At 32.9% G+C, this 16215-nt stretch overlaps 1 protein-coding gene across 1 annotated transcript in view; it reads left to right on the top strand.

Moving 5' to 3' along the window:
* Window positions 1-435: 435 nt before the first annotated feature.
* sqa (spaghetti-squash activator) overlaps window positions 436-16215 on the top strand; it is a 153086-nt gene continuing 137306 nt past the window's right edge. The window contains exon 1 of the mRNA XM_075309590.1: window positions 436-616. The gene's annotated coding sequence lies outside the window, so the exon portion shown is untranslated. The remainder of the gene's footprint in view (window positions 617-16215) is intronic.

Below are 16215 nucleotides of genomic sequence, written 5' to 3'. Positions count from 1 at the left end.
GATATATTTTTTTAACAAAATAAATAAATAAATTATCTAGTTAGTGACTTAAAAATTCGTTGAAGATCTTTCCTCACATTTATGAGTATAAATGGAAATTCAACATTAATTGTTCTCATTATTCAAAACTGTATGCTCATTTGTCTCTTAAAAGAAAAGTTTCTAAATTATTCTCAATTTCTCTGTCTTATTCTTCCTCTCTTCTATGGCACTCTCCTGAGTGTAGACAATGTTTATATTAACCAGTAAAAGAAAACAAGACGCAAAAATTCACCATCAATCGGTGGGAATTTTTATTGCCAAATTTTAAAACAAAAAGAGAATTTATGTATACTTTACTCTCACATTCTTTATTCTATTCAAAGCAAAAAAAAATTTCTTTAAAAAATTCTTAAATTTTCCCAACTTGTTGGTTTAGTTGCTTCGCTTATGAGATCTTGAATGGGCTCATAACAAACGTTCTACGGTATCTTCCGTCTATTCGGGATTTTTCTGAATTGAAAAAAAAAACAACAAATAAAAGAAAAACGCAAATTAAAGTGGTGTATTTTTGGAAAATAAAAATTTTTGAAAAATCAAATCGAAATTTTTGGTTTTGCATTCTTTTGCCAAAAGTGTATGTAATTGTATTGGGGACCACATAGGTCCATAGAATATGGAAAATATGGAAAATTACGATTAAAGCATTTCAAGGCGCCAAATCGAAAAGCAAATTGTCTGGAATTCTAAAATATTTTTGTGTTTTCCTAAAGATTTGTGAAATTAAGAAAAAAAATGTGCTAAAATATATACGGTTGTGTGTGTGTGTGATTTTTTTTTTATGAAAAATAAATATCTAAATTTGTATCCGCTGTGTTAGTTCGATTCTAAGTGTTTTTAGTTTCCTCCTAAGTGCTGTCAAATATTTGATTATACAAAATAAAATAAAAATTTAAAAAAATTAGCAAAACATCTTATAACGAAGAAATTCTGTACGTATATGTGTGTGTCTGTGTAGGTATAACAAAAAAAAGTACACATGTATATATTGTGAATTCAATGGAGTAATAACTCATCCAGGGCTGCCAAGAAAAAAAACTTAATAAAGAGGTATATATTGAACAACAACAAAAATATCTATAAAAATATATATTAAATTTAGAAAACAAGCATTTCTATGAAAACGTGGACATATGAAAAATGTGTATACATCGGCTCCTATTCTCTCCCGACATATAGAGGGAAACACTACATCCTACGTACGTGACGTTAGCACACATGTTGCATAAATCATAAACTCTCATAGAAATCCAAAAATATTCTTTGTTTTAATTTTATGTTTTATTTTTTATGAAATTGCAAGAGAATAAAATTTTATATTTTTTGACCCTCAACCACTCAATGGAGACAGCGTATTAAAAGCTTGATTGATGCCAATACATCGTAATAGTCTTGAGAGGCTACCAAACTTTGGTGTCCGTCCTTCTGTGGATTAGTTAAAATTCGACGATGTAGACCGATTTTTCAAAACTTTGAAACAATGAAAAACTCAGGAATAAATACAGGATGGAGGGACAAACAAACAAAAACGTTTTGAAAGATGGTATGACAAGAGAATGATGGGGTATGGAGAGGGACAGAAGCCAGAGGGGAGTGTAAGGACATACTGGCTATTGGACAAAAGTAAGGATGAGAGAAGCAGTGGCAGACGAAAAAATGCATTCGAAAATTAATAGTTAAATGGACGGACAACAGAAATGAAAACCGAAGACAGGACAAAAAACGGACGAGAGAAGAATAGGATGGACGGATAAAGATAGAAGGATGGACGAAACAAGATACGGAAGAAATGATGGAATGAGGATAAATAACAAACAGAAGACAGGACAAAACCAGCAAAGTAATTGTGAGAAAGAAGGAAAGAAGGAGGGATTAAGCAAGAGAAAGAAGGAATGATGGAAGCAGGACAGATGGACGGACAAAAAAATAACAAAGAAAAGAACACGAGGACAAAAGCAGGAAAGAAATATGGAGAAGGAAAGTACAGACGTATGGATGATGTGTGAAAGTACCAAAAGAAGGAGGAATGAAACAAGGACGGAAGGAATGATAGAATGAGGACGAAAAGATAGGCAGGTGGACGGACAGAGGCTGAAAGGATGGACAGGTGGACGTAAGAAAGGACGGATGGATGGACAGATAGAAGAAATAATAAACAGAAGGCAGGGCAAGGGACGAATCAAGGGGCAAAAAGAAGGAGGGACGGAAGTGATGATGGATTCAGAACGAAGGTGGACGGACAGAAAAATGAATGATAGAATGAGGATGAGAGGTTGGACAAAAAAAAATAACAAACAACAAACAGGATAGAATACGGGACAAGAAAGGAAAGCGACGGATGGAACCACAGATAGGAGGGACGAACCACGCGACTAAAGGAATGAGGTCGAAAGGAAGGACGGATGGATTGACGGATGGATTGAAATAATAAACAGAAGACAGGGCAAACGCAGGAAAGAAATAGTTATATAGAAAGAAGTGACAAAGAAGGGACTAATCAAGGGACAGAAAGAAGGAGAAACATAAGAAATGATGGAATCAGGACGAAGATGAAAAGACAGAAAAATATTGATAGAATGGGGACGAAATGATGGACAGAAAAAATAACAAACAAAAGACAGGACAAAACAGGAAAGAAATAAGGACAAGAAAAGGGTAGACGATTGAATGATGTGTTGACTTACCGAGAGAAGGAGGTACGGAGGAAAGAACAGATGGACTGACCAAAAAAATAACAACCAAAAGGACAAAAACACAAAAGAAATAGCGAGAGGAAAAGGATGGTCGAATGGAAAGTTGAGAGGAAGTACCGAGAAAAGAAGCAACGAAGCAAGGAAGGGAAGGAATGGTGGAGTCAAAATGATGGACAGAAAAAATAACAAATAAAAGATGATGTGTGGAAGTACCGAGAGAAGGTGGTACGGAGGGATGGATAGATGGACAAACCGAAAAAATAACCAAAAGGACAAAAGCGCGGAAGCACGAAAGATATAAATAGAGGGAAGGGATGGTCGAATGGAAAGTTGAGTGGAAGTACCGAGAAAAGAAGAAACGAAGCAAGGGAGGGAAGAAATGGTGGAAACAAAATGATGGACAGAAAAAATAATAAACAAAAGATGATGTGTGGAAGTACCAAGAGAGCGTGCTACGGAGGTAAGAACAGATGAACAGAATAGTTGAATGGAAAATTGAGTGGAAGTAACGAAAGACGAAGAAACCAAGCAAGGGAGGCAAGGAATGGTGGAGTCAGGTCGAAGGGAATCACAGATGGACGGACAGAAAAAATAACAAACAGAAGACAGGATGAAAGCAGAACTAAAGGAGGGAGGGGAAAAAGAAAGGATGGACGGATACGTTTCTTGTTTCCTCCCTCCTTTTAGGATATAAGAAACGTAAGGGATGGTGGAATCAGGGCGATTGGACGGATGGCAAGACGTCAGATGTTAGGACAATAGGAAAGAGTCAACGAAGAATGGAAGTAATAACGGACAGCAGATCTAGGAGGGAGAATGGAAAATAAAGAAGTAAGCCGGAAGATTTTCTCCCTATCTTCCGTTTTATTTCTTGTTTTTTTTTTTTTTTTTTTTTTGTTGAAGCACAGAGAAGCACCGAAAAAATAACTAAGCGTGGAAAAGTACAAGGATCGATAGAAGGAAGGTCGGATCGAAAGAAGTAACATAGAACTCAAAGAACAACAGAATGAAAATTAAAGGAAGGAAGGAACGAGAAAAGAAGAACGAATGAATGGACGGAGGAACAGAAGGAAAAACGTAATAATAAAGTACAGATAAATGTAAGAAAGGTCGGAAGTAAGAACGATCAGAAGTTCATATGCAAAAACGACAGAAAGAGAGGAGGAATGCAAGGGAGTAAATGGAAATTAGAGAGACAAAAAGAACGACGGTTAAGTTAGGTGGCAGCCCGATGTATCAGGTTCACTTAGACTATACAGTCCATTGTGATACCACACTGGTGAACTTCTCTCCTATCACTGAGTGCTGCCCGATTCCATGTTAAGCTCAATGACAAGGGACTTCCTTTTTCTAGCCGAATTCGAAAGGCGTTCCACATTGCAGTGAAACCACTTATGTTAGAGAAGCTTTGAAACACTCAGAAATGTGGGATAATCCGGTGGCTCCGACGGTAGGAAGATCAACAGTACGGAAGGAGGGAATGGAAAAAGGACTCATGGAAGGGCACGAGAAATGATAAGAAGGAAAATCAAAGGATGAACGGTAAGAAGGACAGCAGTAGGAAAGGGTGGGAAGGGGGGGAAGGAAGGGAAGGCAAAATGACTGGCGGAAGGAAGAATGGAAATATAGGGATACAAAATAAAACTAAAGGAAGTTTAGAAGAAATGGAGAAATGGAAGGAAATGCGGAATTAAAGAGAGGATGGGGAAAAAAGGGTTAAAGGAAGTATTAAAGTAAACAAGTATATACGGCCGTTAGTTCGGCCAGGCCGAATCTTATGTACCCTCCACCATGGATTGCGTAGAAACTTCTACGAAGAATGTCATCCACAATTTACTTGGGTTGTGGTATCTTAAAACTTCTTAACATCGTTTTCTAAATTGTGAGTTAGTCCATATGATTATGGACTCATATGGACCACTTTTGGCATGGTTCTTAAATATCATATACTACCACAACGTACAAAATTTCAACCGAATCGGATTAATTTTGCTCTTCCAAGGGGCTTCGGAGGTCAAATCTGGGGATCGGTTTATATAGGGGCTATATATAATTATGGACCGATTTCGACCAATTTTTGCATTGTAATTAGAGACCATATACTAACACCATGTACCAAATTTCAGCCGGATCGGATGACAAAGTTAATATACCCATTCCTGGTGGAGGGTATAAAAAGGCTGAATCAGACGAAGTAAAGATAGTAAAGCCGGAATGTTGTTACGGTGGAGGCAGAAGGGTGAAGAAACGGAAAGAAGGACTAAAGAGAAATAAACAGAAAGGACGTATGGAAAGATGGTAAGAAGAAGGATTTTTTTTTTTGGAAAATAGACGCAACTACAGACAGATAGAAAGGATAAAGAAAGTGCGAAGACTACACTCTTAAAGATATAATTTATACCGTTTGGATTCTATTGTAAGAAAAGGGTCTCCTATTATTCATGTGGAAAAATTATCGGACTGCGTTTTGTAATAAAGTCAAGTTATTTCCCCTTAGTCCTAACAGGATTTATGTATGAAACACGAGGGGACATGAATGTTAGTCGATCTTGCTTTGGTTGTTTCGTTTGTCTGTCTGTCCGAGCTAGTAGTTAAGATTTCATAAAATTTTAAGTACACAATGTTTCCTGGCCAGAAATATTACAATTTTTTTTGTTCATTATATATGATTTGGAAATTAAATTATAGATAAGTTAAATTCTGATTTCAATTAAATTTCGAGTTTTTTATTAAATTTTTTTGTAAGGAATCGATTCTTATATATTTTTCCATTGCATTGTAATAATTCATCCCCATCCTCAAAATACATTGGAATATTTTTGCATTTGTTTTTTTTTTTCCACACACATGTAAATATGGTGCCTGGTTTTTATGCTGAATTGAAATACATTACCCTTTTGGGGAAAAAGAATAACGAAATAACTCAATTTTATAGAAATTGGGCAATTACATTTATTTACCTGACTGCATATGCAGACATAAAACGAAGTAAGAATTCTTGCTGGGGCAAGATGAAGAAGAAACCAAAAAAAAATAAAACTACAAAAAGATACCGGAAAACAAAACGAATAGTGGGTAAACAAATGTAAAATATTGCCTTCATTCAAATATCAGAGTAACATAAGGATCGAGGGAATTTGATCAGGGGAAGGCCTTGTGGAAGGCCCAAAAATCTCCATAATCTTCTATGACTACCTTTTTCCTTAATAAATATTGGAAAAACATATTTGAAAGCTAAGGATGCACTTAATTTGCTTCATATAAACAGACAAATAGACGTATGGATTCTTAGGCTTAGATGGAGAAATGAAAATTTGGGTCAAGCCTATCCTTTTGAGATTGCAGGAATTTCAAAAGGTTCAGAAATGAAATTTTTGGCGATCTTCTTCTTCAAAGATTGCCTATTCCGATTTGGAGTGGACATCTTTAAACTTTTATTAGAACAATAAACATTTAAAATTACTTTGAATGGGTGTCTAGTTTTACATATATTTTTATACCCTCCACCATAGGAAATCGAAATATTGCTCTAAGACCCCATAAAGTATATATATTCTGAGCCGTGGTGAAATTCTGAGTCGATCTGAGCATGTCCGTCCGTCCGTCCGTCCGTCTGTTGAAATCACGCTAACTTCCGAACTAAACAAGCTATCGACTTGAAACTTGGCACAAGTAGTTGTTATTGATGTAGGTCGGATGGTATTGCAAATGGGCCATATCGGTCCACTTTTACGTATAGCCCCCATATAAACGGACCCCCAAATTTGGCTTGCGAGGCCTCTAAGAGAAGTAAATTTCATCCGATCCGGCTGAAATTTGGTACATGGTGTTAATATATGGTCTCTAACAACCATGCAAAAATTGGTTCACATCGGTCGATAATTATATATAGCCCCCATATAAACCGATCCCCAGATTTGACCTCCAGAGCACCTTGGAAGAGCAAAATTCTTCCCATTCGGTTGAAATTTGGTACGTGATGTTAGTATATGGTATCCAACAACCATGCAGGAACTGGTTCCTATCAGTCCATAATTATGTATAGCTTCCATATAAACCGACCCTAGATTTGACCTCCGGTGCCTTTTGGAGAAGCAAAATTCATCCGATTTGCTTGAAATTTGGTACGTGGTGGTAGTATATGATATTTAACAACCATGCCAAAAGTGGTCCATATCAGTCCATAATCATACATAGCCCCATATAAACTGATCCCGAGATTTGGTTTTGGAGGAGCAAACTTCATCCGAGTGAGTTGAAATTTGGTACATTGTGCTAGTATATGGTCGTTAACAACCATGCCTAACTAGGTCCATATCGGTCTATAGTTTTATATGGCCCACAGATAAATCGATCCCCAATCATACAAAAATTGGTCCATATCAAGTTCATTATTGTATATAGTCCCCATATAAGCGATCCCCATATTTCAATTATGGCTCTCTACGTACCGTGCAAAAAGTCCATATCGATTCGTAATTATTTGTAGACTTAACTATACATAACTTTTTTGTCTAATATATACCACGTATGGACTAACTCACAATTTAGAAAACGATGTTAAGAAGTTTTAAGATACCACAACCCAAGTAATTCGATTGTGGATGACAGTCGCTCGTAGAAGTTTCTACGCAATCCATGATGGAGGGTACATAAGATTCGGCCTGGCCGAACTTACGGCCGTATATACTTGTTTTTTTTTTAATTTTTATTAAATAATAATTCTACACAAAACGAATATAAAATAATCTGCAGCCATTCTTTCATGCCTTCCTACGTAAGGTCAAAGGGAAGCAATACCTTGCTTATAATTTTTTCCCTATTTTCTCAAATCAAGGCCTTGCTCATAACATTTCTGAAACTCCCCAACACAACCATAAGAATTTCATCTGTCTGAGTATATAGATCCATGCCAGAACTATCAAGAAAAACAAACAGATGCCGCTAGCACCTCAGCTAGGGTCTCATCTTCAAATAGAGACAGACAAATATATGGACAGACAAAAGAGATAAACAAATGAAAGGACAGGTGGACAGACATTCAGGCAATCATGGCTGAATGAAATCGACCAATAAAAAACCAAACCAAATTGTTAAGCATCATTGGTATGTTTTCGCTTAAAAATGCATAAATTTCTTTCGCCCTCCCGAATACATAAGAAATCGTTGGCCACACAAAAAATACTGCCTCAATGGGTTCATTCAATTCTTTGCAATCGAAGGAAAAAACAGAGCAAATACAATCATTCTATTTGCCTACCAAAGGACAAAAAAAAATACATTACACCATCATCATTGCCCAGAGTTAAGGGGATTGACATCGGAAAGAGCAGGCAATGGAATTTAAATTCATTTTTATAGTTTTATCTGCAATTTCTGTTTTTACCCATCCTAGAGAGTTATTCGCAATGGCACTAAAACATCAGAGATCAATGAGGTTTAAAAGAGGACTTTACACCAGGGTGAAATAGTCATAAATATCTACCGACAAACACTCATGGTAGCTATGAAAAAATATACCAAACAAAAAAAGGAAAAATCAAAAGTGAGCCAGTACTGAACAAAAAGAGAGTCAGACTGGTAGACGGACGGACGAAAGGGAGATTCATTTTCCTCGTTATAACAGCTGCCGTAAACAACCTGCTGATGCATTTACAACTACTGCTGCAACTGCTGCTGTTTTTCGGTTTTGTAAATACCAGACAACCTGCTGGGCCATTATGTACCATGCCATGCAGTGTTTTTTTTTTACATTTTAAGCATTTTTCTTTATTTCCCTCAATGCATTGCATGTACCATGCATACATTTGGTTTATCCAAAAGTAAGCTACATCATCCTTGTAGCTATGATAAGCTAAGGCAGGTGTAAAACACGAGATATATGTCTCCCACCATTCTAGGGCTAAAACTGTGTTACCCCCTTACGCTAAAGTTCCCAAGGAAAAAATTGCATTTCCGTTTTTTTTTTTTTGTGCCTAAAGGTCTTGCCATGAAAGCAAAGTGAATGAAATATATTTTATATTATTTCCATGAATATGAATAAGGCTAAATATTTATGTCATGTTAAAATAACTCCATAGGTTTGTTTATTTTCTGGTTCTAAGGGGAACACTACCAGACAGACAGACATCACGCTTCCTAAATTGAGAGTATTGAAATTTAACTTTAAACATTCTCGACATATTCATATTCATAAAATTTTGATGGAAACTTTCATGCTTCAAAAAATTCATAGAATTAAGAGAAAAAGTCTTAAAAATCTCTTGAAGAATCACAACCTTTACGACGTAGGGCTTGTGATGGAAAATGTTGGAGATATTCATAAAAATTTAACAGAAAATTGTATATCTCGAAATATTTATAGAATGAAGAGAGAATATCCACTCACTCCACTGTTCAAATTCCCTTGCTGCAACATATCCTATTAAAATGTGATATGTGGTCAAAAATTGGTGGAAATATTCATAAAATTTTAATGAACATTTTGATACTCAAAAATATTCATAGAATTACGAGAGAACCCTCTCCTCTCTTAAAAATCCCTTACTGAAACATATACCTTTAAAGCTTAGTAAGATGTGCAGAATAAAATTTCAATGAATTGAAAGAGAACTCAACGAGTAGAACACTCTACGCCTCAGAGTCTTTGTAGTCATGAGCACGTTTGGTAGAATTCTACCAAAAATGGGAGATTTTTTACTGTTTGGTAGAATGGTAGAATTCTTGATGTTTTGGTAGATTTTGCAAATAATTCCTCTCCCACTAAGAGGTACTCCTATAGAGTTATTTTGTCAAAATATTATTTCTATAGAAAATTTTGTCAAAATATTATTTCTATAGAAAATTTTGTGAAATTTTTTTTAATAGAAAATTTTGTCAAAATTTTATTTCTATAGAAAATTTTATCAAAATTTTATTTCTATGGAAAATTTTGTCAAAATTTTATTTCTATAGAAAATTTTGTCAAAATTTTATTTCTATGGAAAATTTTGTCAAAATTTTATCTCTATAGAAAATTTTGTCAAAATTTTATTTCTATAGAAAATTTTGTCAAAAATTTTATTTTTATAGAAAATTTGGTCAAAATTTTATTTCTATAAAAAATTTTGTCAAAAATTTTGTTTCCATAGAAAATTTTGTCAAAAATTTTATTTCTATAGCAAATTTTGTCAAAATTTTATTTCTATAGAAAATTTTATCAAAATGTTATTTCTATAGACAAATTTTGTTTTTATAGAAAATTTTGTAAAAATTTTATTTCTATAGAAAATTTTGTCAAAATTTTATTTCTATAAAAAATTTTGTCAAAATTTTATTTCTATAAAAAATTTTGTCAAAATTTTATCTCTATAGAAAATTTTGTCAAAATTTTATTTCTATAGCAAATTTTGTCAAAATTTTATCTCTATAGAAAATTTTGTCAAAATTTTATTTCTATAGCAAATTTTGTCAACAATTTTATTTCTATAGAAAATTTTGTCAAAATTTTATTTCTATAAAAAATTTTGTCAAAAATTTTGTTTCTATAGAAAATTTTGTCAAAAATTTTATTTCTATAGCAAATTTTGTCAAAATTTTATTTCTGTAGAAAATTTTATCAAAATGTTATTTCTATAGACAAATTTTGTTTTTATAGTAAATTTTGTCAAAATGTTATTTCTATAGAAAATTTTGTAAAAATTTTATTTCTATAGAAAATTTTGTCAAAATTTTATTTCTATAGAAAATTTTATCAAAATTTTATTTCTATAGAAAATTTTATTAAAATTTTATTTCTATAGAAAATTTTATTAAAATTTTATTTCTATAGAAAATTTTATTAAAATTTTATTTCTATAGAAAATTGTATCAAAATTTTATTTCAATAGAATATTTTATTAAAATTTTATTTCTATAGAAAATTGTATCAAAATTTTATTTCTTTAGAAAATTTCGTCAAAATTTGTCTATAGAAAATTTTGTCAAAATTTGCCTATAGAAAATTTTGTCAAAATTTGTCTATAGAAAATTTTGTCAAAATTTGTCTATAGAAAATATTTTCTTTCTATATATTTTGTCAAAATTTTATTTCTATAATATAAAAAAATAAAATTTTGCAAAATAAAATTTTTTTTTTTTGTTTGATAGTTTTGGTAAAATTTTCTCCAAATTGTCAAAATTTTATTTTTATATATTTTGTCAAAATAAATAAAATTTTCCAAAATAATTTTTTTTTTGTTTGATAGTTTTTGGTAAATTTTTTTACAAATTTCGGTAGATTATTTTGGCGTCAAATGGCAACCTTGGTCATGAGTAGTAGTGAACTCTCACTACTCTCCGTTTAGTGGTATAAGGGTGTAATATAATCTTAAGTTTGCGACAGTAGATGACTACGAGAAACTAGACAAATGATATTATTCTTTTATTTATTTTATAATGATTCACTTATAATTAAAAAAAAAAAAATAAATAATAGAAATATTTTATGATATTATACATATAGGCTGTCATATTTAGGTTGATGTATATCAGAAACTATTGTAGAAAACTAATTTTCTCTTCATTTCTTACATTTTGATGGATGATTGATCACATACCTTAATTTTGCGTTATATTTAAAACAGAAATTTTTATTTAAATATATGACCAAAAATTTTCTCAGTGTAGATCATATTCCAATTTTTAATTGCCATTTTATTCGTAAAAAAATAATTTTGCAAATATATGATCATGTTGAGAATAATTGTGAAAGCAAGATGTATACACTTAGCCTCAGATTTATTGAAGCTATGAGTAGTAGTGAACTCTCACTACTCTCCCTCTCTCTCTCTCTCATTAGTGGCAGTGAGTATAAGAAAATATTAATTTGCGAGAGTAAATGGCTACGAAAAACTTCTAAACAAATGATAGTGAATAAATATCAACTTTTTTATTTTTTCCTAATAATTCACTTATAATTAAACAATTCGCTTATAAAATTAAATAAATAATAAAAATATGTAATGCTATAATACAAAGGAATAAATTTTGTCATATTAAAGTTGGTGTATTTCAGAAACTACAAGGTATAAAAATTTTCTCTTGTGTTCCTGAAAAATAACCTAATTTGTTACATTTTGAGATATGATTGATCACCTACTTTGCTGGTGCTCTGTATTTAAAATACAACGTTTTATTCAAATACACGAAAAAAAGCTCAAGGTAGATAATTTTCAAATTTTTAATTTGTTTGGCATAAAAAATCAAAAAAGAATTTTGCAATTAAATCGTCATGTTGATAATAATTGTGAGAGCTAGACCCTAAGCCTCATGTAGCCATCGTGGTCATGAGTAGTAGTGAAGTCTCACTACTATCTCACTAGTGGTAGTGAGTATAAAAGGTTCGAGAACGTAAATGGCTAAGAGAAAAATTCTAGACGATTAATAATAAATATCAAACAATATTTGGTATGCTTTTATAAAAATTCACTTATATTTAAATTATTTATTTATCAATTTATTTAAAAATATAAATATGTCTAAATTATCAATTTAAGCAAATTATTGAATAGTTTTTATTCAACACCTTCACTGACATATTTTATTCACCGAGAATATTCCTTTTATCACACTTACCCCTTACAATCTTCATCTTAATTGAGTTTTTATAGAAAAATATCCTTCCAGTTGGCTAAGTAACTACCACTTAAGGACTACAGTTTATTAAAAAAATCAGTGACATTTTATTCATGCATCTAAAAACTCTTTAAATGTTTACGCCCTAAAACTCGTCTAACTAAGCTGTGGAATACTATGGTATAGTGGCACAATATTTACCGCATATTTCTGTGTGAGTAAACACCGGAAGTTATTCTCAAAAAAATCAACACAATTGCATTGTTGCCAGATTGTAGAAAAAAACATTATAAAGTGTAACACGTCCCAGTTACCCTTGTGGTCCTCATGAATCATGTGAGCAAAATAAAAGGGCCATTGTAAAACGCTGAAACATTTAAGCTTATCCGTTGAAGGTGGTCCATACTAACTAGGACTGTAAATACGTGTAGGTGATATTTTTTTGTTGCTAGTATTTCTTGTTGAATGGTATAAGGAAGCCATTGCTTGTATTACTCCTACACAGGAAAAAATTATCAAGAATATTTGTTCAAATACAATTTGAATTGAATTTAAAAAAAATTCCCATTATTTTTAATCAAAATCAAATTTTTAATGATTAATTTTTTAACAAAACTGACTACGGTTAGAAAAATGTTTAATTCGTTAATAAATTTTAACAATCAAAACAATGAATAAAATCAATTAAATTCTTTAATTGCATCTGACAATGTTGAATAAATTCATAAATAACGAATATCATGTAAAATTTTATAAAATTCCAAATTTAGTGAATCAATGAATTTCATGTTTAGTGAATTCTCTCGAATTTGGGCACTCTAAAAACCGGATACCTCTCAAAATTGGAAATTTGTAGTGAGGCATTTGCTATACTAGGACATTAAAATTATAGCAAAACACCTCCCACATGTTGCGAAAATTTATATGACCCCTAATGGGAGGTTTAACTGCATATATAAAATAATTATTTTCGAAAAAAAAATCTAATATATTTTTTAATTGGAAATATTTTTAAAATTAATTTTAACGTTATGTTAATTTTTAATTTTCATTTAATAATTAATATTTCAATGATAAACATAAAAACATTTTTCTAACTGACTTTTTTTAATTTGATTTGAAACGTTAATTATACCCTTCACCACTACTGTGGTACAGGGTATAATAAGTTTGTGCATTTGTATGTAACGCCAAGAAGGAAAAGTCTGAGACCCATCGTTTAGTATACCGATCGTCTTAGAATTAAATTCTGAGTCGATTTAGCGATGTCCGTCTGTCTGTCTGTCTGTCTGTCTGTCTGTCCGTCTGTCTGTCTGTTGATGTATTTTTGTGTGCAAAGTACAGCTCGCAGTTTTAGTCCGATTGTCCTAAAATTTGGTATAGGGTCCTGTTTCGGCTCAAAGACGATCCCTATTGATTTTGGAAAAAATCGGTTCAGATTTAGATATAGCTGCCATATATATTTTTCACCGATCTGGTCATAATTGGCGTGTATATCAACCGATCTTCCTCAAATTCCGTACATCCGAATATTTTATGAATCTCGAAAAACTTGCAAAATATCAGCCAAATCGGTTCAGATTTAGATATAGCTCCCATATATAGCTTTCACCCGATTTACACTCATTTGCCCACAGAGGCCAATTTTTTGCTCCGATTTAGTTGAAATTTTGCACAGGGAGTAGAATTAGCATTGTAGCTATGCGTGTCAAATTTGGTTGAAATCGGTTCAGATTTAGATATAGCTCCCATATATAGCTTTCGCCCTATTTACACTCATATGACCACAGAGGCCAATTTTTTGCTCCGATTTAGTTGAAATTTTGCACAGGGAGTAGAATTAGCATTGTAGCTATGCGTGCCAAATTTGGTTGAAATCGGTTCAGATTTAGATATAGCTCCCATATATAGCTTTCGCCCGATTTACACTCATATGACCACAGAGGCCAATTTTTTGCTCCGATTTAGTTGAAATTTTGCACAGGGAGTAGAATTAGCATTGTTGCTATGCGTGCCAAATTTGGTTGAAATCGGTTCAGATTTAGATATAGCTCCCATATATATGTTTTTCTGATTTCGACAAAAATGGTCAAAATACCAACATTTTCCATGTAAAATCGCCACTGTTTAGTCGAAAAGTTGTAAAAATTACTCTATTTTTCCTTAACTTCTAATGCATATATATCGAGCGATAAATCATAAATAAACTCTTGCGAAGTTTCCTTAAAATTGCTCCAGATTTAAATGTTTCCCATATTTTTTTACTAACATTGTGTTCCACCCTAGTGCATTAGCCGACTTAAATTTTGAGTCTATAGATTTTGTAGAAGTCTATCAAATTCTGTCCAGATCGAGTGATATTTAAATGTATGTATTTGGGACAAACCTTTATATATAGCCCCAACACATTTGACGGATGTGATATGGTATCGAACATTTAGATCTACAAAGTGGTGCAGGGTATAATATAGTCGGCCCCGCCCGACTTTAGACTTTCCTTACTGGTTTTTTATTGAATACATTTTAATCATTTAATCAAATTTTTAATTGGAAATATTTTGATCATATTTTTCTGTGTATGATGGTATGGTGGGGAGGTCTTGTAGAAACAAGTATATACGGCCGTAAGTTCGGCCAGGCCGAATCTTATTTACCCTCCACCATGGATTGCGTAGAAACTTCTACGGTCATCCACAATTGAATTACTTGGATTGCGGCCGATGGCAAGGCATCTTAACACTTCTTAACATCATCTTCCAAAATTTCTATAGAAATAAAATTTTGACAAAATTTTCTATAGGAATAAAATTTTGACAAAATTTCGTAAAGGCATAAAATTTTGGCAAAATTTTCTATAGAAATATTAAATTTTGACACAATTTTCAATGGCAATAAAATTTTGGTAGATTATTTTTGACTCGAGTGGCAATCGTGACCAATTTTTGCATGGTTGTTAGAGGCCATAAACCAACATCTTGTACCAAATTTCAGCCGGGTCGTATGAAATTTGCTTCTCTTTTAGGCTCCGCATGCCAAATCTGGGGATTGGCTTATATGGGGGCTATATATAATTATGGACCGATATGGACCAATTCTGGCATGGTTGTTAGAGACCATATACTAACCCCACGTACAAAATTTCAGCCGGATCCGTTTAAATTTGCTTCTCTTTGAGGCTCCGCAAGACAAATCTGGGGATCGGTTTATATGGGGGCTATATATAATTATGGACCGATGTGGACCAATTTTTTGCATGGTTGTTAGAGACCATATACCAACGTCATGTAACAAATTACAGCCGGATCGATGTGGACCGATTTTTGCTTGGTTGTTAGACACCATATACCAACACCATATTCCAAATTTCAGCCGGATCCGATGAAATTTGCCTCTCTTTGAGGCTTCGCAAGCCAAATCGGGGGATCGGTTTATATGGGAGCTATATATAATTATGGACCGATGTGGACTAATTTTTGCATGGTTGTTAGAGATCATATACCAACACCATGTTCTAAATTTCAGCCGGATCGGATGAAATTTGCTTCTCTTAGAGGCTGCGCAAGCCAAATCTGGGGATCGGTTTATATGGGGGCTATATATATTTATAAAACGATGTGGACCGATTTTTGCATGGTTGTTAGAGACCATATACCAACACCATATTCCAAATTTTAGCCGGATCAGATAAAATTTGCTTCTCTTAGAGGCTCCGCAAGCCAAATCTGGGGATCGGTTTATATGGGAGCTATATATAATTATGGACCGATGTGGACCAATTTTTTGCATGGTTGTTAGAGAACATATACCAACACTACATTCCAAATTTCAGCCGGATCCGATGAAATTTGCCTCTCTTTGAGGCTTCGCAAGCCAAATCTGGGTGTCCGTT

This window comes from Haematobia irritans, chromosome 5 (genome assembly GCF_050003625.1).
Source record: "Haematobia irritans isolate KBUSLIRL chromosome 5, ASM5000362v1, whole genome shotgun sequence".
Lineage (NCBI taxonomy): Eukaryota > Metazoa > Arthropoda > Insecta > Diptera > Muscidae > Haematobia > Haematobia irritans.
This window is presented reverse-complemented; position numbering and strand designations above follow the sequence as displayed.